Genomic DNA, 25,688 nt, shown 5'->3' with positions numbered 1-25,688 from the left:
AGTGGAGTCGGCCAGACCCTGACACCAGCTTTAAACAGAGGCAGGAGGTTATGTGACACTTTGCAGTAGGAAGAGGGAAAACAACACCTCGTTCACCGTGCTGCCTGAGTGAGGGCAACACAAAATGGCGGCGGAACACAAAATGGTGGCTAAATACGAACGGGATCGGAAAACTGAATTACCTCAATCCCTAATTCCTCCACAAAAAAGTGTGATGCCATCAACCTCTTCTCTAGTGAAAAAATACAGAAGATCCAACAGCACATCGACAATAGCAGGCGTGCTTCATGACTTACACCCTCCCCACCCCCCATCCAGTAGAATCCCACAATGGTCACCCTTCAAAGCTCTATTTCTCACAGATCTCTCTAATAAACAACTCCCTCAAAACCACTTCTTATAAAGATGATGTTTTACCCTTGTCCTTCATAAAAAACTATCTGGGGATGCTCTGTCACTTTTACTTATCATTGTTGGTGCCTCCATCACTCAAGGCATCTTTCTAAAAGCTCTCAAGACAGGCCATATTTTCCCACTTTTAAAGAAACCTACTCTAGAGTCTGATAACCTCACCAAGAACTGGCATATCATTCACCTACTATTCATCGGCAACATCACTGAAAAAGCAGTCTGTGTTCAACTCGAAGATTGCATCAATGATCTTCTGCATGAACACCATTCTGGCTTCAGATCTCACTGCAGTACGGAGACTTCAACCTTACACATCATAGATGCTGCCCTCCTAACCACATATAAAAGTGATTCCTGCCTCCTGATACTGCTGGACCACTCAGCTGCCTTCAACACAGTTGACCAGCCCACCCTCATTTGCACCATGTAGTCTCAAATTGGATTAGCTTTCAATGGCCTTCACTGGTTCTCCTACCTTTTCTAATCAACAACAGCTTGTTCACATGCTCACCTCCAGGTCTCAAACGATTACCATCACTTTTGGTGTTCACCATGGTTCCATAAAGGCTCCTTTCATATTCAACCTCTACATGAAGTTGCTTGATATTATACTCACAGATGTAGCATCAAGATTCATCTTTACCCCAGGGGCTGCTTTATCATGATGGAGAAGCCTGTGGAGTCATTTTCTTTAGGCTCAGGTCAATACCTCTAGTATATTAATATCTCAGCCATGGCTCGAGAGGTGTGGCCGTCCATCCCCGATGAACCACCTCAGTCCAGTACACTTACCACATTGCTTGGTATGGCCCAGGGCAGTCGACTGATCTCCCACCTATATAGGGCTCTCAGGGGTAACATACCATTGGAGGTGCTCCTGGTTCATGCCAACTGGGAGACCATTATGGGGAAACCATTGGCGCCTAAGACCTAGTTGAAGGTAAATGAGGGGGTGATGGTCATCAGTTACAACACATGGTTTACATTTATACATTTCAATTTTATACACCAGGTATTCCTTACTCCACAGGTCCTATATAGTATCTATGCCACTCGCTCGGCAAGTTGTCTGTGCTGTGGGACTCTGGTGGCTGACTTTCCCATATAGTATGGTCCTGCTGGCCCCTAACCCCCATTGATGCATATTGCTATGTGCTCTCAAGTAGGCCTCAGGGTGGAATGTACAGTTGGAAATTAGTCAGGTTTTGCTGGGCTTAATACCCTCCCAAAAAGAAACAAAACAGAAAATGCATTCTTCTTGGACTGGTACTGGCAAAGAGGTGCATAGCGATAGCGTGGCTTAGTCCGATGCCCCCAAGTATGCAGCATGGGTGAAAATGTTTCTGAGTGGGCGATTGCGGAGTAGGTATGGATGAGGCACATCTGTAGAGACGATAAACTTGAGGATGATCTGCGAGCTTGGTATGCTATGCTGAATTACTTAAAAGAGCCCCAGGAGTCGGATGCATCTGATGACAAGGCTTTGTAGAGTGCTGCCTCTGCTTGGGAGGTTGGGAAATGAGATTGAAGGCGATCTGGGACATGGGTCATTCTGCCAAGACCAGATGGAGCATACTTATTAGTGATACCATGTTGAGCGGACCGTAGAGAATAGGCACAAGAGTAGAAAAGGGAGGGTGGGGGATCTCATCCTGTTATCATGTTGGATTCAAAGACACTAGGGTGCCGATTACGATCCGGTAAAAACCGGGTACGAACCGTCGGACGGAGGCTTTTCTCCGTCCGACTCGTACCCGGTCGTAAAACTTCACAAACATGCAAGTACGATTCGCACGGAAACACCATTTCCGTACGAGTCGTACAAAACACCGACCGACGAAAATATACATACGAATGTGATCCGGGAATGCTCTGATGTGACGTCGGGACGCACCCATGCAGCGTTTCACGACCCAGGAAGTACGATTCGAACCGACAGCAGTCCGGACGGCAATATTTGTACGGCACCCAAAAAGTGCCGGAAAAGCGAAGTACGGCGCGAAACGACCAGTGTAGGGGGCCGGGCACCTGTTTGGACGTCTCCATGGTTGCTATAGGAGTTCGCTCCGGACGGTCTTTTTTCCATACGGTTGTAAAATCGGACGCCCGGGACGGATCGTACTTGCACGGTCGGACTTCGCTTTTCACGTTTGTACGGTAAATCGTCCGAGGACGTGTCGGACACTTTTTCCGACCCGAGGACGTGTGGGGAATAATTCCCAATGCGATTCGTATGGATTTTTTACCATACGAATCGTACTTGCCAGTTTGTACAGCACTTGTATGATTCGTACGGTAAAAAGACCGGATACGAGTCGTACGGGGATTTTTTTTACCGGATCGTGATCGGCACCTAGGACTATATTTTTATATTTATTATATTGTTCACTGGCAACGTTTGCATAATCACCAATGCCAATTCGCATGATTCCGATGGGCCTTCTTGGGCCCCGTATAACCGAAGGGGGAAAAATGACATGATGTTTACTGCAATATTCTTCCCTGTACTGTCTCTGTGGTATCCCTGTAAACCAATAAAGTTTATTACAAAAAAAATAGCATATGATGTGTAACTCCAAATAAAAGTCTCCTCTGCTTCAGACATTCCATTCCTCAAACATTGCCTGTACATCATCAAGACCTGAATGCCCAGTGCCTACCAAAAGCTCAACCCAAATAAAATATAATTCCAGGTATTTGTCAAGAACAACTAACAAGAAAGACATGAACTTTGATGGTTTTAAGCCCCAATTTTCACTGAATGCCAACTCACTTGGATTCACCCTAGTTACCTACCTCACCGTAAAGGAACACACTGCCAAAAAAACAAAGATTGTCGGGTACCAATTCTCTCTTCTAAAGAAAGCGAAACCATTGCTTTCAGAAAGAGGCTTCCGAACTGCTGTTCAAGTCTTTGTACTCGTACATCTGGATGGTGATAACGCCCTGCTCCATGGCATTCCAGACTCCATACTAGAACCCTTTAAGAGCATCCTACATGCGGCAGCAAGTCTCCTAGGCCAGAAGAAATATAATCACATCACCCCATACTTTTGGAACTCCGTAACCTCCCCATGCCGGCCCACACCATCTTCATAACCAGCAGCGCCAGAGTCATTATGACCACCACCGCTGCTTATCTTGCAGGCAAGCTCACCATTTCTGGTGGTTCTCGCCACACCTACATCTAGAACACCATTAGACTGAAGACCAAGCAGTTTAAAAACAGAAAAAACAAGACAGCAGGCCTTTTCCATTTGTGAACCTATGACCTGGAACAACATCCCCTTATCCATCAGAACCACCCCAACACTACTCCAATTCAGGAAAGAGTATAAGAATCACCTCTTTAATTACCATTACACCACAATCCAATAACCATTTACAACCCAGCTATCTCTCTATCATCCACTGACGTTATGCATGTCTTGGATCCTGACCAGCACTCCCCTGACCTCTGGCTAGGTTCAGACTATAGAAATTCCATATACTTACATACATACACATATACATACATATATGTCTTAAAAGTATCCCAGATTCTACCTAATTTTCTCTTAGATGGATGTTTGGATAATTCAAATTCTATCAATTGCTCTCTACCAGTCTTAGGTGGACTCCTTAGAGCAAGTACCATGGCTGGGTTTATGGTGCCCATTGCTACAGCTTGCTCTCTGGGCACCTGAGTGGACTCAGGTCCTGTTATGGGTTTGCTGCTCTGTTGCCCATGGTGGACCCATCAGAGAATACTATTGCTTGTTGTATCATATTGTATCATGTTGATTACTAATGATTGCCCCCCCACCACACCGAGTAGACTCCTCAGGAGTATCATGGCTGGTCGGACAATAGTTTCTCCTCTGTAGCTCCATGGTGGTCTATACAGAACAAACACTATTGCTGGTTGTATAATGGCTATTCCAGTGAACTTGATCCCTCTGGATTCTTATGGTCTCCCAAGGGAAGCACTGATCACTTCTGGGCACTTCCTCTGTCTATATTCATCATGGTTTTATTATACTTTAGACATACCACTCCAAAAGCGGTAAGCATCTGCAAGAATGCTCCACTTTTTCCCCGACACTTTCATCTGCACCCTTGCCGAGTTGCAGCTACTCTCTTGCTGTGAAACAAAGGGAATAGTGTCAGCCATATATGCACAACACCAAAAATCGTGCAAAGGGGCCACACTGCACTTGACAGGGCACTGCACAATTTCTATCCAATGTATCCCATTCTACTCCATTTTGCTTCAAATTCACGCATATGCACAAAGGAAAAATATAAAAGCAGAACTCTAGTTCTCAGGCACAATATCATATTACACATATTACAAGCACACATTCTTCCATCTATAGCAATTGCAAACAGTAGGGTGGTACTAACCTGCAAATGGACTTCCACACCTCGTTTGAAGCCTATTTAAATGCAATGACAGTACAGTACAATACATTTCCAAATGAGTTATCTATGATGCTAGAAGTTGTATCATGTGGCGTATAAAACCAAATCAGGCAGTTACTTTCAAATGTTATTTATGAAGAGGAAGGCTTCAAATTAGTAACAGCCTTGTGGAAGTACAAAGGGACAGGATGAATCTTGCACAAGACTAGACTAGACGACCCTCCAGGGACCTAGGGCACAACCGGCAGGGGTTCTGTGGTGCGCCATCCAACAATAAACAATGCCCCTCTGCTGGGAGGCAGTGGGTCCAGGATAGCAAAAATCCTCTTCTGGCCCTGGAAAAACACTCTACAGGGAACAATGGGATACTTTTCTCACATTTACACACCCTCCAAACCACCAGTCAAAAGACTGCAGCTGGTGCAAAATCAGGCTGACAGACTGATTTCCCATCAGCACAGATGAACACATGCTTCCCCTCTAATGAGGAAGCCACACTGGCTCCCCATAACACAACATTGAGCTTTCAAAATCGTGTGTTTCATCTTCAAATCTCTGCATGGCTCCTGTCCGAAATTTGTTTCCAACCATATTCAGAGATTTACACCTGCTCGCAATCTGCCCTCAACCCACCTGAACCTCCTGGTCACACCGACCTACAAACTGAAGGGACTAGGAGGTTGTAGATTTGCGGTGTTAGCTCCCATTTTTTGGAATACCCTTCCCCCTAACATCAGACCCTGTCCAGACTTACAGATCTTCAGGAGACTTCTTAAGGCCTTAATGTTTATCCAGGCTACGCCAAGAAACTGACTTGTGAACGCGCTCTCTACAAATAATTTTAACATAACAAAACATAACACAATGCACCAGAGTAAAAGTCTTCAACACCATTAATAATGGAGATCAGGTTCGCACACTCATCACCTATGGGTATCGAGTTGGAAATGTTGACGTACACAAATATTGAGTTGGAAATATAGTCACACAGAAATATCGACAGCAGTAATATTTTGGGCCAGAATATCAAATTTAAGGTAAGAAATATAATTTTCAAAAATATAAAAGCCATTAATATCGTTTGCAAAAATATAGTAGTTTAAAATATTGATTTTGTATTTAGTGATGTTAGACCTGGCACCATTGGCGTGGGTTTCCATTCCATTTTTTGCTGTTGCCTCCTGTATTTTTGCTATGTGTTTTGCTGGTCTAGATGCTTTGGGCACTTTGCCACTGCTATTCAGTGCCACAGTGCAAGTTCTCCCTATTGAAAATTATTGTAATGGATTAGTGACTCCATGATTGGCTTATTTGATTTACTTGTCAAAACCTAGTGCAGTACACCATGTGTGCCCAGGGCCTATAAATCAAATGCTCCTGGTGGGCTTGCAGCACTGGTTGTGCCAGCCACAGAAGCAGCTTGTAAAGTGTGTCTCAGGCCTGCCATTGCAGAGCCTGTGTGCAGTCTGTGACTGCCATGTCAACTTGGCAAGTGCACCCACTTGCCAGTCCCTAAACCTTCTCTTTTCTACATGTTAGTCACCCCTAAGGTAGGCCCAAGGTACCACCATGGGCAGGGTGCATTGGATGTAAAAGGTAGGACCTGTCCTGATGTGTGTGGCATGTCCTGATAGTGAATTACAGCCAACTTAAGTTTTCACTATTGCAAGGCTACCTGCTCCCATAGACCAGAATGGGCAGTTTGATTATAACATCTTATAATCCTAACTGACCCAGGGAACAAGGTGGAAATTCAAATTTAGTATGCCTGAACTCAGAATGATAAAATACATCTTTTAGTAAACTTAGTTTTAACATTCTGGGGCCGATTCCGATCTAGGTCGGAAAGCACTCCGACCGAGCCGGATCCAGAGTGTTGTCCGACTGAGCCGGAGTCCTGCAGTCCGACCGAGCGAGTACGATGCGGCCGTATGCTGTCGGACTCGGTTCGGTCGGACTCCCATAGAAGTCAATGGGAGCCAGTCGTACGACACGTACATGGGCTCCCATTGACTGAATGGGTACGTCGCGGACAAGTGCGCCCCCTACAGTGAGTACGCGTCAGTGCCATCAGCACCATACATGCCTGTGTTGGGGAGACCCATGGGTCTCCCCCTGTGTCCGAGTCATAGGGCTGCAGGTGACAGGGGGTCCGACGCGGACCCCCAATAGCAACCACCCGGACGATTTGCGAGCCAGACACTCCGGCTCGCACAGGCTGTCCGATGCGTGCATTGTACTGGCTCGGTCGTGAATCGCATCCATTGCATGCCACGGTTGGCTTCCGACCGAGACATACGGAGCGGTTCGGACCCGGAAACAAGTCGGTCGGTGAATTTCATGTAGCTCGCATCGTACTTGCTCGCTGGTACAGCTGTACGAGTCGGGCGGAAAACACGTGTACGGCGCATAGTTTTTCCGGCCGGATCGCGTTCGGTGCCCCTCCGACCCGGATCGGAATCGGCCCCTCTGTGTTTGAAAATACTACTTTTAGAAAGTAGGTATTTTCTTACCTGACCACCCAGTCTGCCTCTGCTAGGTTGTGTATTGCATGTCTGATTTGTGAGTGACAGGGGCTTGGGTGGCTCCAGGAGACAGGATGAGTCAGCACTAGGCTGAATAGATCTATCTGCATTGGGAGTGGTGGGAGGAGAAGCACCTGGGCCTGAATAGGGCTGTGCCTGCCTTCCACAATGTTGGCTCCACCTCCTGTGGTGCGCCTGATGACCCTGGCCCACACTGACAAAGGAAGAAGTTGTGCACTGACAGAATGCACCCAGAACTGGTTTGGACTAGGTACAGACCCTCTCTGCCTTCAGAGACAAAGGATTTGTGTGTATACATAGGGGGACCCAGACCATAGAACTTTAGATCACTTCTGGGAATCAAGATGAACCTTTGCTGAGGAGAAGAACCAGGAAGCTGAAGGAGGAGACTACCCCTGTGCTGTGTGTTTGGCCTGCAGTGGTTGCTTCATTGCCAAAGAAAGGAGAAAAGTACTGAGTGTGCTTTCACCATCTTGAAGAAGATCTCCAAGAGCTTGAAGATTGAGCTTGCCTCCTGCCTGAAGTCTCAGGGATACAAGACTTTACCACCAGCTACCCCCTGAATTCCGTTGCTGGGAATGGAAGTGCCTGCTGTTGTGCTGGGCCTTCTAAGAGACTGCGTGTCGCTGGGAGCTGGAAACGCGACTCAACAAAGAAGAAGCATGTCGCCGCCGCAGCAGTTGTCGTTGCATCGCCGAAGCGCATCACATCCTGGGAGAAGCGTGCCGCTGCCACAGAGGTTGCCGTCGCATCACCGGAGAAGCATGTCGCAGGGCCTGTCGCGGCTCAGAAGTTCACCGAGTCGCCGCACGTTGTCGCACCGTAACCAAGACGCCATTTTGTCGCATCGCACCGGAGCGTCATCGCATCGGATCGGAGTAAGAAACCGGCGCATCAACTCACCACATAGTAAGGAAGCAAGCCTCAACTCCCCTGCGCAGCAGTAAGGAACCAAAGCATCCACTCCCCTGAGTGTAAGGAACGGTGCATCACCTTCCCTGCGACCCTTTTGTTTGTTTTACGTTACGCATCCCAGGTACTTTGAGAGTAAAGTGTCGCATTTACCATCTAAAGTGAACTAAACTATTTCTACCATTTTAAAGTCTATTTTTGATTACAGTATTGTGAAATTTTGTCCTTTGGTCTTGTGTTAAGTCTAGTAAAGATTTCTTATTTTTCTAAACTGGTGTGGTGTCCATTTTGTAGTGTTTTCACTGTGTTACTGTATGTGTTCACAAATGCTTACATACTTCCTCTGAGATAAGCCTGTCTGCTCGTGCCAAGCTACCAAGGGGGTGAGCAGGGGTTATTTTAGAAGTATAGCCCCTTACCCTGACTAGAAGCAAGGGTCCCTATTTGGTCAAAGGTACCAACCTCTGCCAACAAGAGACCCCCAGTTCTAACAAGTGTTATGTATTTTAGTTTATATTTTAAATGAATGTGGTGTACCTTTTCTTTGTATAAGTATTGATTATGTTTTTTAATATATGTCTTGCATTTTTAGTAGTTATCAATTGTATTTTAAGTAAATTTTGCGTTTTTTAGTTCCATAGCGAGTTGTGGGTTTATAGGGGAATAGGGTGGGAAGTAATTTAATTATAATGAATTAATGATTATTTTTGTTTATTATTATTTATTGGATTGAGTTTTTATAGTGTTAATTGTGGCAAGTAATTTATTTGTAATTAATTATCTATTGGTTGTTAATTAATAATTAATTAACTGGTAATTAAATATAGAAATTGTGTTATTAATTTTAGGTGTGGGTTATATGGTTTATAGGGGTAAAGGGTGGAAAGTAATTTATGTTTAATTAATTAATAATTAATTGATCATTAATATTAATTAATTCATATTTAATGAGGGTTTTTGTTTATATTTTTTTGTGTGAGTTTTCCTTGCATAGGGGTACAGTGTAGGGAGTAAATTAATTTTACTTACTTTATATTAGTTTTTTAATTGAACATAAGTTTTTATTGTGTCATTAATCTTTTTACAGTTCAATGTTAGCTGTGGGTTGTGAGGATTATAGGGGTAAAATGTGGGAAGTTAATACATTTTTATGAGTTTTAATTTGTTTTTTAATTATTAATATTATTTAATTATGTTAATTAAGGAAGTACATTTTTAAAGAAAATTTGATGTGGGTTGTGGATTGTGTGGTGTTATAGGGAAGGAAATAAAAAAAAGTAAATTTCTGTAATAATTAATGTTTTTGTTTCTAAATAATTTCTTATTAAAAATATTTATTTGTTTGAAAATTATTTTGTATTTTATTTAATATAATATTTATAAGTATTTGTCATATGTATTTAACATTATAATATGTTTAAAAAACAAAATTAGTATTAAATATATTTGAATTTGAATTTTTATCATATTTTTATATTTTGTCATTTAGTTTGTTTTTAAAATATTTTTGTTGATATTTTGCTTGTTTTTAATTTTGAACTGATTAGAGTGAGAATATTAATTGTTGCCCCTCCGGAATCCAACACTTTCCCTACTGTTGCACTCACTGGATTGGGAATAGTAATTTTTACCCCTCCGCTATACAACACTTTCCCTACTGTTGCACTCATTGCATTGAAAATAGTCATTTTTACCCCTCTGCTATGTAACACTTTCCCCACTGTTACAATTATTGGAGTGGGACTAGTAATTTTTACCCCTCCACTATCCAACAGTTTTCCTACTGTTGCACTGATTGGAGTGGGAATAGTAATTTTTACCCCTCCGCTATCCAACACTTTCCCTACTTTTGCACTGACTGATGTGGGAATTCAAATTTTTACCCCTTCGCTATCCAACACTTTCCCTACTGTTACACTCACTGAAGCAGAAATAGTAATTTTTACACCTCCGCTATCCAACACTTTCTCTACTGTTGTACTCACTGGAGCGGGAATAGTAATTTTTACCCCTCCGCTATCCATCACTTTCCCTACTCTTGCACTCAATGGAGTGGGAATAGTAATTTTTACCCCTCCGCTATACAACACTTTCCCTACTGTTGCACTCATTGCGTTGGGAATAGTAATTTTTGCCCCTCTGCTATGCAACACTTTCCCTACTGTTACAATTATTGGAGTGGGAATAGTAATGTTTACCCCTCCACTATCCAACAATTTTCCTACTGTTGCACTGATTGGAGTGGGAATAGTCATTTTTACCCCTCCGCTATCCAACACTTTCCCTACTTTTGCACTGACTAGTGTGGGAATTCATATTTTTACCCCTTCGCTATCCAACACTTTCCCTACTGTTACACCTACTGAAGCAGAAATAGTAATTTTTACACCTCCGCTATCCAACACTTTCCCTACTGTTGTACTCACTGGAGTGGGAAATATAAGTTTGAAGATTTGTTTAATAGTTTAATGTTTTAATTTATAATAGAATGCTTTTTTAATGAGCTTTGATGTTATTGTACATATATAAATATATATATGTATATATATATTTGTACATTTTTATATAATTTTAAAATCATAAAATAAATTAAAATTAATATTCCATTAATTGTTTTAAAGTAAATATATATATTAATTATTATGTATGTGTTTTTAACTTTTTCAAATGGTTTATTTGGTTATATTAAATCTACTTTATTTTTTATATTAATTGTAATATTGAGCATATTTAATATTTATTGTTTTATTATATATATATATATATATATATATATATATATATATATATATATATATATATATATATATATATATATATATTTCTCAAACAAACGGTCCACGATCGGTGCGCTCTTAACTCAGCTGCTGCTTGTGTCGAGGTTAGACCATACCTCGCAACTTTCTTTCCCATCAAATAGTTCACCGCACTCCAGAAGTCATCTTTTGAAAAAAGCCTTTAATAAAGCATAATTTCCAACACCAAACGTTTCGACGAAGAAATGGTCTTTATCACGGTTTTGTGAGTCCATCTTTGTTTTCACCCTTTTATAGTGTCACACTGTGTCCCCAAATATACTGCATTCTGGAACTTGTATTCTCACTTAGTCACAAGAGTCTGTTCATTTGTTAAATCACTCGTTCTTGTTGTTACTTTTATCATCTATTTTTTGTTTTCTTGCACTGTTATTCATCCATGTTTAATGGAGAGTTGCTCTTTATTGTGTATCTTAACCACTAAGGGGCCAATTCCGATCTGGGTTGGAAAGCTCTCCGACCGAGCCGGATACGGAGTGTTTTCCGACCGAGCCGGACTCCTGGAGTCCGACCGAACGAGTACGATGCAGCTGCATGCTGCCAGACTCAGTTGAGTCCGACTCCCATAGAAGTCAATGGGAGCCGGTCGTACGACGCGTACATGGGCTCCCATTGACAGAATGAGTACATCTCGCACAAGGGCACCCCCTACAGTGGGTACGCGTTGGTGCCATCCGTACCTTACATGCCTGTGTTGGGGCAAGGGTCTCCCCCTGTGTCCGAGTCGTAAGGCTGCGGGTGACAGGGGGTCCGTGGCAGTTTCCCGGACGTTTTGTGAGCCGTAAACTTTGGCTCGATCCAGCTGTCCGGCGCGTGCATCGTACTGGCTCGGTCTGAATTCGCCTCCATTGCACGGCACGGTTTGCTTACGGACAAGGTGTACAGAGCAGTTCGGACCCGGAAATGAGTCGGTCGGTGATTTCGCGTTTCTCGCATCGTACTTGCCCGCTCATACAGCCGTACAAGTCGGTCGGCAAACATGCATACAGCTTGTACTTTTTACGGCCAGATCGCGTTCGGAGCCCTTCCGAGCGTGATCGGAATCGGCTCCTTAGTAGTGTCATCATTGTTCCCCATGCGAATGCATTTTATTTGCTTTTCGTTATTGTTGACTTTATAGTGAACAAACTTTATTTAGATATATGTCTAAGTAGAGTTATTCTCGCTTTTTCTTGATTCTCATTGTTTTTCTTCATTCAGATTTGTTACGGGTATAGTACCCATTATTATTATTATTATTATTATTATTATTATTTTAGCGCATGTTTAATATTTGTATTTTCAGAGATGTATATATAATTCTTCGTCTCCGTTTAGTCCATACGGAACTTTATGATAAGATACGATTCCAATCTTCTTAATTTGAGAGTTCAATTCCCTCCTCTTTTATTGATCAGAAAAGTTGCTTTACCAAAATAGCGTATGTTTTTCCAGTTGGTTCTATGCTGGGTATGTAGATGTTTTGATATCGCATAGTTCATGTCTGTATTATGAATGGCTCTGAGAACGCAGCACAAATCGTTGCATTGTGTTACTCTGCCCCAGGGAAGTGTTCCATGGGTGGTGTGTGGGTGTTTCCATGTAACATCCATGGATTTTAGCCCATTCCCAGATTTACCATAAGTGGTAAACCTGGGAATGCTGCAAAATGCTACGCCTTCCCACATGAGGCATAACAAGTATAACTATCTTTTTTTCTCTTAATTTTTCCCGCTTTCTCGGTGTGCTGCATTTTGCAGCACACATAGAAATAGGAAAATGCCTTAGGGTATAAGGTAGTGGGGCCCTAGGCCCCCATGCAGTAAAATAATGACACTGACACCGGAATATAGTTACTGGAACTGGCCCAGGGCATGTGCGCCAGGCCCCTTTTATTAGCAGGGTCATATATCCTTTGTTGCCTGTGTTGGATGGGTGTGGTGCGGAGTGCAAGCCAGCTTTCAGGGAGTGGCTGGCACCACAGACACTAGAATAGTGACTAGCCGGTCACTTCATCCCTCCCAAACTTAATTAATACTGGAACAACAAGTCCAACCCATGGGAGAGAATTAAACAACAGAAAACTCCACTGAGCCTAGTCGGCTGCTATCAGAAAAGGACGAAGGTACAGCTGCAACTAGGATCACCAGTTCTACTTGTCACAGTTCAGCGGTGCACTGCGGATCCTGTCCTCCCTGGACTCAATGTGTTGAAGTTTACAACCAAAGTCTGTATGTTTACTGTGACTTGTGGAGCAATGCTGAAGACTGTGGATGTTATGTTTTCACAAAGACATCCTGGCTCCATGAACATCAAACCTTCTACGACAGATGACATCCTGTTTATTGCTGCTGAGCCTTCCGCAGATGCAGCAGTGCTTCCAGCTGCAGGATGGTGGAGCCATTTCCTACATTCTTCTCTCACCAGAACTCCCCTCTCATACTAGGATTCCCCTGAGGTCCTCTTCACCAGGCTTCCACGGATTTGGGTGTACTTCACCGTGCCACTCCAACTCCATACTCTAGGCTCATGGAGGAAGCACTACCAGTCCCACCTTCAAGTCAGTCGCTCAGCCTATAGGGTAATTGTTTCCAGATTGGATTACTCCTGCCATCCAGATTCTGGTGCAGTGGCATTGACAGGATAGTCTTTGGAGGAACCAGCTTACCACAAGAGATTTTCATTATCCTGGGACCTGCGGTGGAGCTGGTGTAGACTCATCTCTCATGTCAGGATACCGCTGTCACCAGCAATCCCTGAGGCCCTTGTCCCTGGACTGCCATGGTCTGGTGTGGAGTGGTTGGATCTTCTGCTAGACCCAACATCCGAGGTCACTCAGGACATCCTAGCAGGACCACAATCCAGTCTCCCGTGTGACCTCAAAGGTGGATGGTACAAATGGTCCAGCTTGCTCTCATTTGCATGCGGCAGGTTTGCTTGGTGTAACCGAAGACTTCTGGACAGCCGGCCTCTCATGGTGCCACAAATGTTACATAGGTACTGTACTTCACTCACAGTGTCCAACACTCCTAAGATGTTCTTGCACTCAGTCCTCTTCTTTGCTTTGTGGTGTGCCAGATATCTATCACACCTCCTCTCTACCTCTTTCTTTGGACTAATTTCATGGTGGCCTCATGTCACACTTCTTCCCTTTCCTCTACTTTCACTTCATGATGTGGTCTAGCCCCATCTTGTCTTACTCTTCTTTTCTGAACAGGCCTCTCCATGCGATGTGCACTTCACACCGGTCTTCCTGACCAAGTCCTACCCCTAAGACAATGCTTTCTCCTCGTCCAGTGACCAGACCTCAAGTCGTGACCCTCTTCATTTCACGACATCTCCCAGGTCTTCTTTCTCCGACTTCAGGTAAATCTTCTCCGACCTCTCACAGGCCATTTTCTCTGACCTCTCGAAGGCCTCCTCTTTGCCCTCTTGAAGGTCTCTTCTCTTGAGGAAGCACTCCTTGCGCCTCAAGGCTACGTCATTGTGGCACTCTTCAGCCTCTACTCATGTAGGCTTTGCATGGTCTGCCACTCCCTGTGACAACCTGGCCCCTCTTCCCCGCAGGGCTCTCACACTCATACTGTCAGACCCTCTGACACAGTCTTTGGCGCACTCCTAACTTTTGCGCCCTCTGTTGTTCAACCGGAGGGTGCTCCTGCTTCTGGTGCTTTGTGTACTAAAGTCCTCCAATTGCGGTGGCATCTTTTCGCCCATGGGCACACATGCAGCACACTTTCTTCAGTCCTTCGGGGACTTGCTGCTTGGGGCTGTTGCCCTGTACCACACCTACCATCCAGATGCCGTAACCTCCAGTGTCCTTACTGCTGCAGTGACCACTCATGGCCACTAGGTGTCACTGTAAATATCCTCACCCGCCCTGGTAGCCTTTCTGCTTAAATTTCCCTTCAGCGCTCACTCGCTAACTGAGGATGTAGTCCTTCATCCACACATAGCATGACGAGGTCTTGGGGGGTCTGCTACTTCAGTTTAGGCCGGTACACTTTCTCCCAACAATGTTGAGCCGCAGCAGCTGTCCTTGTGCTGCAGTACATTTCCCTTCTCACTGCCCCTTACAAGTACTTTTATTTCTTTTCTTCATGGCAGGCCGATGTGCCTGCTGCGACTTGTAGGTGGTGCTGCCATCGCTTCATATTCTAGGCCACAACCTCCGCCTCGCTGGGCTGCCGTCGGAGTCTTCCTTTCCTTCCCCGGCGGCATCTCTCCACCCTCACAGGCCGTGCGGAGCCTCATACCATGCTGGCGCAGTGGGAAGCTCTCAACAAGCGGCAGCACCTCCTCGGGATGCCTCATACAGCCCGCAGCACTCCTCTTGTATTCCCGGCCGGGGCACCCTTGCTGACGGCTGCCACTGGTCTTCACACGCGGCAGGACCCTCCCCAGGGCAGCGTCACCTCCTCCCTTGCACAGTAAGAATGTTTCCATTTGGGCAGTGCATGAGGGCACACCTGGCCTTGGAAGTGTATCGGATTGGGGAGGGTAATGCTTTAACCTCCTGGCCTTACATTCAATGCATTGCTGTGCGTCTGACCGCCGCTCTCTGTCTTTTCAATTGCACCAATCCTCTGCAGCAGCCTCTATTACCTCATGGGCTACGCTGCTGATGGGGAGCCTCCATGCCTTTTACACATGCAGCGGGTCTCTCTGCTTTCTGGAGCCGCATCACGCCGCTACTTTCACTTGCGGCAACCAACCTGGGCAGCTTGCAGATGCCTGAGCATGTATGTCGTGTGGATAGGCTCACTGCAGTTCTGCTGCTCTTTGGCACTCAGTTTGCCCTTCACCACCTCGATCATTGCCTTATTGGTTGGCACTTGCCAGGACGCATCAGTTGGGCATAAGGAGGTCTCTCCCACTCTTCATTTCATCGGGGGAACACTTCCTCTTACTGGGTGTCCCTTAACCCGCGGGCTCACATCACAACCACCCGCTGGGTCCGTCATTGCTTCACCTGCTCCGCGACAGCCTCACTGAGTCGCGACAGGCACTTAGCCTGCATAGCCTTCCTTACCTCCTGTGACCTCATTCACGGAGCTGGCGCAGGCTCACAGCAGTTCTCCACTGCAGGGTCATGCGTAGGCAGGCAACAACTTCGTCGCCTACCTCTTGCAGCTTGTTAGTGGTGAAGCCATGATCCTGGCTACACCTCACCCCCATGCCAACCTTCATGGCTGCTGCTTGCACGGGCACAACACGCTTGTCGCCAATGTAAAGTAGTAGGGCCCTAGGCACCCATGCAGTAAAAGTAACAACACTGACACTGGAATATAGTTACTGGAATGGCCCAGGGCACTGCACCTGGACCCTTGTATTAGCAGGGTAACATGTCCTTTGACGCCTGTGTTGGATGGGTGTGGGGTGGAGTGTAAGCCAGCCGGTCACTACACAGGGGATTGTTTTTGCGCAGAAACATTCACTTTCCTGCACAAAAACAATCCTGTTTACAATGCAGGCACCCTTGCATCATGATGTCAGAGTGCCTGCATGGGCGCCAGGCAGCACCTTGTGCGCCAGTGCTAGCAAAAGGTAGGACTGAGCCGTATCATGTTAAATGCGGTGCAGTCCTGCCCTTTCCCTGTCACGCAGCGCAGCAAGGGGGCTTGGTTCTAGAATAGTGTTGTCAGAAAATTGTCTAACATATATACATATCCTAAATATTGTGTACAGAGATATTGCCCTGTTGGAGTTAATAAATGAAAATCTACTCCCAGTGAGATCATATTTTGTGAAGAATATTTAGGGCACAGTATTTATATCAGGCGAAACTTCTGTATTCTGATAAACAACTTCAGTTGGAACTAGACATTTGTTGTGGGCCTGGTAGCAGAGTTGTGGAGCCTCTCAAAACTTGGAAAAGATTATTTTTCCAAAAGTGGACTAGAGCTTAAGGAGTCAACCCTGAAGATTTATGAAGCGGAGCAAAAAGCTTCTATCTAAATGCCACTTATTTTGTGATTATGATTGTGTACTCGGACATATTGTGAATATTTTATTTCGGTAAAGGACAGTCTAAACTATCGGCTAGTTGCTCAAAGGATCAATAATTTTTTGAATCTGTGGGAAAGTGGAGGTATATGCAAGTGAAGAATAGAAATTGTCAAAAAAGCCATACAGTCTAGTGGGCAAACACCGAGACACTTCTCTGATGATTTACTCACTTCTCAAGTCTCCCATACTTCCACATGTCCTTCTAGAACTCAATTCATCTGCCCCAACATTAAGGAATGGCAGGTGTACTCACCACAGTTATAGGTCAGGTGCCAACCATCCCTTTTCAGTTACCTTATACATTCTGGCTGTTTATAGCACCTAGGTGCGTCAAACTCTAGGGCATATTTACAAGATAATGACTCAGCTCTGCTCTGCAAGCCATAAAGCTGCACCGAACTGCGTCATTAGGAAAGTGCAGGAATGTGTCGTAGTTACAACAATACGATACATCCCTGTGCGATACATCCCTGAGCTTTCCTCTGAAGTGGCACACAATAGACTGCCTAACGCCAATGCAGGCACCCATGCACCATGGTGCAAGGGGGCCTGTGTTGCAGGGATGATTGCGTTAGTGCAGGAAGGAACACCTTCCTGCACAAAAACAATAATTGTTGCCATTCTTCCTCCTTTTATGTGTGCTGCAGAATGCAGCAAGTTGTGCCACTTTAATGCCTCCACTGGGGAGGCATTAGAATCTGACGGATTCCGCAGGTTTATAAAACCTTGTAAATCTGGGAATGCGTCAGAATCCATGGGTACTGCTTGGGAACACCCATAGCAACACCCATGGAATGCCCCTTTCAAGCAGAGTAATGCGAAAAGGAGGCCATATTTACATGACCATCAGAAGCCACGCAGGGTGGCTTTGCGTGGCCTTGTAAATATTGGCCAACACACACCGCCACCGGAGTGTCAAAAAAACGTGGCGCTCCGGTGACGCAAGGGGCTTGTAACTATGCCCGTCTGAAGCAGTGGAAGGCAAAAGGGGCACATGAATTTGAAACTATTTCATTTCACATTATATACATTTTCATTTTATAATCTCACTTATCAAAGAAGTCCCTGAAGTGTGCTGTAGAGCACAAATAACCATTATGATGAATCACATTTCGCACTAAGGCACAAGCAAACATTTAAGGAGGATCGCGGAGTCTAATATTCCTTCGCTAGTTCCATACCTGGGTGCTTCGTCGAGGAAACTGAGAAGAAACATAGGCATTCCTTAGTGGATATTTGCATACTCACATTTAATTTCCATGAATAATCTATTTGTAAGAAATGTACCTTCGTCGTGCCTGAAAGTTTACATACATAGCTATTTTCGTGTATTTTGTCTGCTTGAATTAAGTGAAATGTAGTATTCAGTCTACTGATATCTTCTTGTCAGCATTTTCCAAAAGTACAGCACTGGAGCACAGTGAACTGTTGAACATATATTAAGACACAGTCTGTACTTAATTCTAATATATATGTATTTGTCATAAATGATATTGATGTGTATTGGGTTTTTTCTTCCCAGGTTCATTTATCATGGGAAACAGTTCTAGAAAAGATTTTTGCACATATCCCCTGCCTGCTGCCACTTGGCTGAATTGGATGTCCTCAGTTCCAGATGAAAAATCCCTTACCGACCTGTCCATTCCTGGAACCAATAACACCCTGTGCGTTGATGGCTGGTCTAGGTGTCAGAGCTGGCCCTTGGCCAAACAGTATGAAGCTGGGATACGATTTATTGACATACGCTGCCAACAAATCAACAATCAGTTGCTCATTCAAAATGGTGGTACAGGTCCGAAGAGAAATTTCACTGAAGTCCTGGCTGAAACAATAGCTTTCTTGAAAGAGCATCCAACGGAGACCGTCTTGTTGTACATTAGAGATGAGTCTGCACCAGCTGAAGACCAAGAGAGCTTTCAAAACAGGGTTGCAGAGAGCATCAAAGAAATGGGATTTGTGTGGTTCTGGCAGTCCAGCGGCATTCCTACACTGGGTCAAGCGAGAGGCAAAATCATCATTCTGCAGGACTGCAGCTCTCCCCTCTGTGGGCTCGGCGACACTGCTCTAGATGTACACGATGAGTGGGTGGTACCCACGTTATTTTATGTGAACGAGAAATGGTCCAGTTTAGAGCGTCGTCTGCAACAAGCTCAAGAGAGGGAATTGCACCATAAACTATTTCTGACATTTTCTTCTGGACATGGTTGGCTTGCCTTGTCTGAATCAGTGGCCACCTGGATGAACTCTTATTTGTACAGCTATCTTGAGAGCCAGGTCAATGAGAAGACAAGACTGGGAGTTATAATCGTAGACTTTCCTGGAGCTGAGCTTGTCCAACTCATTATTCAGTGCAATGAGGCTGTATAGGTGAAATGACCATGTAAAACTATTTCATAAGCCCATAAAATACTCAAAAAGAAAGTGTATTAAAATGGTTATACCATACTGGGCTATACTTTAGGTGGGTGCCTGGCCGTAGATGCACTTTGCTTATTCCAAACCACGTTCCATGCTCACCACGCCTCTGTTCCAACTTGCTTCGCTTGCAGGTAGTGGATGTTCCAACGAACACATGCATTTCCAAAAGGGGGATCATTCTACCGCGGGGGTGGAGTGGGGCGCTCCTTCATCAATTATGCTTTTGTACCATATGTTTTCCCTTCTATTCAGATATATCCACAACATACATTGACATTTCATTATCCACAGCAAATCTGCGGACCTTAATCATGTCTACCTGATATAAAATGCTTTATCAACATAAGGGCCCTACACAAAGAACCTGACACAGTGTTTAATGAGCTGGAGACAAGAACTACGTTATATGGATAGGGAAAGATTGACTTTTTTATGTGACATCTTTTTGCTTTTCAGTTGAGCCATCAAAATTATTTGGAAAAGCCTGCAGCCATAAATAACCACCAATGAGTTTAGAAAGTGAAATAAGATATATGTTAACCCCTTCGACGCTTATGACGGAACGGTTCCGTCATGCACGTCGGTTGGGCTGTGCTTATGACGGAACCGTTCCGTCATGGCCCCGCCCGCGCTCAGAACCTTCAGCACTGCGCGGAAATCCGCGCAGCGCTGAAGGGGTTAAACCACGGGCAGACAAGGATGGTCCCAGAGGAACCGAATAGGGTGAGATTGTCCAAGTAAACTGAAAGCAATGTGGCATAAATGGGTGAGCTTCAGGCCTCCAGTCTGTGTCCATTACTTCGACTTTGAGTAGATAGTGGAGACAGATGGTGTGATCTACCATGTCAAAAGCTGCAAAGAGTTCTGATAGGACAGAGATTCTAGTAGCATCTTGGGCTACTGCTTCTTGGAGGTTATTGAGCACTTTTAGGATGCCTATATAAGGTAAAGAATATCATGTTATTCAATGATGGGCTTAATAAGAACTACAGATAGCTGCCCAGAATACTCTTTGCTAGAAAGGGACGTATGATATGGACCGATGACTAGTTAGGTTGGATGACCCCATGGCTGGCATTCTAGGGCCTTCATAGAGAGGGCGGAACAAGGTCTGATAATAGAGGGGCACTGATCATGACATGTTGTGAAACAGTCATGACTCACGATAGAATTGGTTGCCAGCGATTTGAAGATGGTACATGAACAGGTGTCCAGCGAGGTTCTTCTAAAATGCTTGCTTTAGAGTGCAAAATCAAATCTTGATTTTGTACTTATGTTTTTAGTATTTAATTAGAATGTTCCTCTTTGTCTAATGTGTTATACATGGAATGGAATGAATGCTTTTTTTGGCAGTATATTTTGTGACATGCATAGTTTGTGTGATTGCTGTATGAAATACTGTACCATGAGCACTTTAATTATTTTTTGCGTTTTGCAAGAGAACAATTCTGAAATAAAAGCATTGTTAATAAGCTATATTGATCTATTTAACCCATTTTAACTAAATCCTGATCTTTTGTGAGTATGTTTACTTTAATAGTTCTGAGCAATTATTAAACTTATTAGCAAGCACCAACGTATATTCAAATATACTTCCATATAGGTTTTAGAAACCCATGCCATAGTCTTTAGTATGGACCTATGTAGTGAACTATCAAATGCGATGCTATCAAAAGTGAGACAAGCTCATTGGTGTGGTTGGCCAAAGTTAAATCCTAATTGTTATTTACCCAAAGCTGTGCTCTAACCTTAAATGAAGTACGTGTCACAAATGGGATCCATGTGTTAGGTCAATTATTTTGTTTTTATCAATAGACTGCATTTTGGGCCTTGCAAACACGTGGTATTATTTTTTTGTATACTGTGCTATGCGTCACTAATAACATAACAGGTGTATTTGTAACGCGCACGTTCACGCTGAAATAACAGATGTATTTTGTTACCCATCTCAATGGTACTCATTTTATCAACCTCAAATGGATGAAAGGCTGAGTGGACCTGCCGGGATTCGAACCTGTGTCCAGGAGGTCGAACACAGGCTCCTGCAGTGGATGCATTAGTCCACTGAGCCACCAGACCCGCCTTAATCCTTCACATCGTTTATCATCGCATAATTGAAATGACACATGATCTCTAATTTGAGTTTTTCACATCACTCAACACATTTGTGTATGAATGTAACATAACATAATGAAATCCTTAAACCCAGATCCTGCCTGGACGTCATTCAAGTCTGGATGTTTGCAATATATCTGAAACTCAGTCCAACATATATTGATTCTGCTGTAATTAACAGATGAAATAATGAATGCTGCCATCAGGAGTGGCTGAACAATGTCACCACCTTTTAATTTCTGAAAAATCCCTGGATTTTCTTATAGAGCCCACTCTATCCTTCAAGCAGCACAACAAAAACAGATAGAATCGCTCCATCTTACCTTGCTGCATGACATCAAGATCTTTCTCCTTTCTCTGTCCTTTTGGTCCACGGTCCAACCCCTCGCCTTATCACACATCAGTGGAGGTAAGCTACTACTCACTGGTCTCCTAAAGTCCTCATTGACACCAATCAAAGCCGTTCTTCGTGCAGCTGCTGATTAATCACCAACCAAAGAAAGTTCAAGTACATCTCAGCGAACTGCAGAACTGCATTGTTCCTCCTCCCTGCAAAAGTCCACTTCAACATTTGTTGTGCGGTCTCTAGAATCTCCTTAGAGTAAACCTGACTGTCCTGCCTCTATACTTAACATGTCTGCTGGCTCATGGATTGCTAGGAGCACACCTCTCGATCTCTCGCTAGACTGAAGATCCAAAAGGTTCCCAAAGAATGCACTTATCAACTTGCCTTACCAATATGTTGACTGAGACTCTGGAACAACTTGCTTATTCTATGGTGCAAATCAGAAAAGATCTCAAAACCCACTTCTTCGTAATCTTCACACTACCCTACAGTGTATTCTTTCCCTTCACTGCATCACCCCACTGTGATGTTTTGTTAATTCTTAATTAGTTCGCATTTATTGCCTGATGTCACCTTGTTAGGTCTCGCCTAGGCAGCCCTTGCGCTGTATCTGCATTCAGACATGCTGCATTCAGGATATCGGCATGCAGCTCCGCCCTCTTTCCACCCATCTTTTTAAATTGGCTCCTGTCACTGTCCAATGTAAATGGTGATTTTTCAGAGGAGAAATAGAAAAAACATTTTTTTTGATTTCTTTACTTTTGAAGCAATTGTGTCTTCAGCTTTAGATGTTTGAAACGTAAGCATGAGTGCTGCCAATTGATTTGTAATGCAATAGCTCTCGCATAACTAAAAGTATGAGCTATAGGCGTTGCATTACTATTAGCAACGCCAATAGCTCAAACTGACCTATTGCATTTCAAATGCTTGTTTTGTTTTGCATTCAAATGACATACTAATGTTCAACTTGTATAATCATTGCTTACAAACCTACACGCATGATTTTATATTTAGACCATTTATAATAAATGATTTTATATTATTAGTTAACTATATTTAGAGTGTGGGCACAATAATTTAGCAGGAGTTGATGTAGGCATCAGATGACTGACTCCAGTCTAAGCAAAGGGTTGTATTCTTGTCTGCTGTGAATAATTTTTTTTCATTCAAGGCACCACGGGCCCCTGTGATTTTGTTAATTGTTTTGTTTTGTATGAATTCTGTGCGAAGGTCATTATTTGTGCAGATAAACGAGCTGAACAGTGATTCCCAGCACATTTGAGAGAAGAGAGAGAGATGAAAAATCCTGCATTCTATTAACCACGAGAAGTGTTCCAACACCATGCACATGGCAGTGGCGCAGCAAGGTGGGAGTGGTCTGCCCCAGGTGGCACGAGTTATGAGGGCGGCGGAGGTCTCCACCCACTCTTTCCTGCTGTTTCGGGCGGCAATCACCAGCAACCCCCCTTCAGCCGTCGCAGGGCAGCAATTGGTAGAATCTTGCCAGCACCCCTCAGCAAATGCAGGGACCACCACGAATGGACAAAGGGCTAGCTACGCGACTGGCACATGGTGAATGTTAGTTTTGATTGGTTTCTGCCTTCCTGGGAACCGTAGGGGGGTGTATTAACAAGGGCTTTATCTCCACTTTTTTGGCTTTAAAAGCCAAAGAAGCGGAGATAAAAATATCACCCTATCAACAACAGGGTGCTAACATGCAAAATCGCATGTTAGCACCCTTTTTCACTACGCTTCCCTTTGCATCTCTAATGAGATGCAAAGTGGGCGTTCCAGACCAAAATAATGGGAGAAATGTCGCTAAGCGACATTTCTCCTATTATCAAGCTTCACGCTAACCCTGTTAGAGACAAAAAAAGCAGCGCTGACCACGGTTAACGCTGCTTTTTTACATCTGCTAATTTTCAGACTTAGCCATGTAATCTAATGGGAGGTGGATTACATGGCTAAATCCACCATGGGCTATCAACAAGAATATCCCTATCCTTGCAGTTTTATCGATGCATTACCAGCGATAACCTCCCAAAATGCCGCTATCGCAATTGAAGCCCATGTTAGATGTCCTTCACATCTAACCTGAGATTCAATTGGAATTCCATAGAGCATATTATCAAGCCCATTATCGCCGTTTTAGCGGCAGTTTTCTGCCGCTAAAGCGGCGATAATTTTATCGCCTGTCTTGATAATATGCCCCTGTATATTTTGCCTATTTCACTTTTAAATAACTTGTCTAAGCATCTGCCTTTTGACTTGCCTGGATTATATTCACATATGCTGTATACCATCCTATGCTCTCTCATGCTTCTCATTGTAAATACATCTCTTGATCCTCGCATGTTGGCTGCATATCCAATTACTATGTACAGTGCTCTACTGCTGTGAGGGGCCAGGTTCACCCTGCATACATGCCTATAATAAGCTCATAAATAAAGGCGGTGCTGTGTGATGAACGTAGCTTTACCTGTAGTGCTGTCCTGATTTAGCACTTTATCAGGTGAACTGTGTGGCATAAATGGAATTTGGCGATGAACTTAGCGAGCCCGTACAATTTATAGGACAATTTTGTGACTAAGGCAAAAAGACTTCCTGAATGACAATATAAAGGGGAAATGCATTGACTTTTTGGTTTAAAGAAAGACCCCCCTCCCACAAAGTTTTCGGAAAAAGTAAGAATCAACATCATGGGCATTCTTGGAGATTTCTCCCAATGCGTGTGTGACATTGTTGTTATATTCATGCCAGGGATCGCCTTGCCTTGCAGAGCGGTTCGGAGCAGACAATATACAGCGTTGGAAGGCTTGCCTTCTATAGAGTGGGATTTCGATGCCATGGGCCTGGTAGTTCTCTGGAGGCTGCTATGAAGGTCCTTCTCTCCCATCGGAAACTAAGGGGCATATCAGCAACAACCAGCGATAATTATCGCTAAGCGCACTTAGCGCAAGGATAATTATCGCGGACTATCGCGGAATTTTATCGCTGAGATAGCGTACTATTAGCAACGCTTATCTCAAAAGCGATAAAATTCCAGGCGCAAGCTGGCAATTGTGCGATTGTCGCTGGAAATACAGCGATAATCGCACAACGTTTGGCGATAGCTTGCTGATAGGGCAGGGCAGACTCAGCCATGATATCCACCTTCCATTGGATATCATGGCTAAGTCAAACTAAAAGCAGGCGTAAGGAAAGTAGCCATAACCAATGTTAGCACTACTTTTCTTAGCGCTATGCTTGTTAGCGTGCCCATCGATAATTGGAGGAATGTCGGTTAGCTGCATTTCTCCAGTTATTTTGAGCTGGAACGCCCACTTTGCATCTCATTAGAGATGCAAAGCTGGGCGTTACGGAAAAGGGTGCTAAGGCAAGGATTCACGCGATAGCGTGATCTTGCTGATATAGTGATATAATTTTCGCTGCTTTTCAGCCGAAAACGGCCTCAAAAGCGTTGCTAATATTTTATCGCCACCTTGTTAATATGCCCCTAAGAGTTGTCCATTCTCTAAATGAGGCGAAAAAAACAGTAGGCAGAGAAATTCAGCCATTTTACCTTTAAATGTCTCCAGATTTTACCGGTTTATGAACACCCTTCACCCCATCTCTGCCCCTCTAAGCTCCCATCCCTCCCTTTTCCAACTCGAGCCACTGTATCTCCTTGGTCAAACATATTCTTTGTTCTCATATTCATTTCTTCTTATCACTTCCTGGTATCTCTTCTTT

At 44.0% G+C, this 25,688-nt stretch overlaps 1 long non-coding RNA gene across 1 annotated transcript in view; it reads left to right on the top strand.

Moving 5' to 3' along the window:
- LOC146860842 (uncharacterized) overlaps positions 1–20,990 on the top strand; it is a 64,720-nt gene extending 43,730 nt beyond the window's left edge. The window contains exons 2-3 of the long non-coding RNA XR_014979215.1: positions 18,600–20,030; positions 20,171–20,990. This is a non-coding gene — a long non-coding RNA (uncharacterized LOC146860842). The remainder of the gene's footprint in view (positions 1–18,599; positions 20,031–20,170) is intronic.
- The last annotated feature ends 4,698 nt before the right edge of the window (positions 20,991–25,688 follow it).

The sequence above is a fragment of the Triturus cristatus genome, chromosome 3_1 (genome assembly GCF_964204655.1).
Source record: "Triturus cristatus chromosome 3_1, aTriCri1.1, whole genome shotgun sequence".
NCBI classification, from domain to species: Eukaryota; Metazoa; Chordata; class Amphibia; order Caudata; family Salamandridae; genus Triturus; species Triturus cristatus.
Note: the sequence above shows the minus strand (reverse complement) of the source record. Positions and strands in the feature narration are given on the sequence as shown.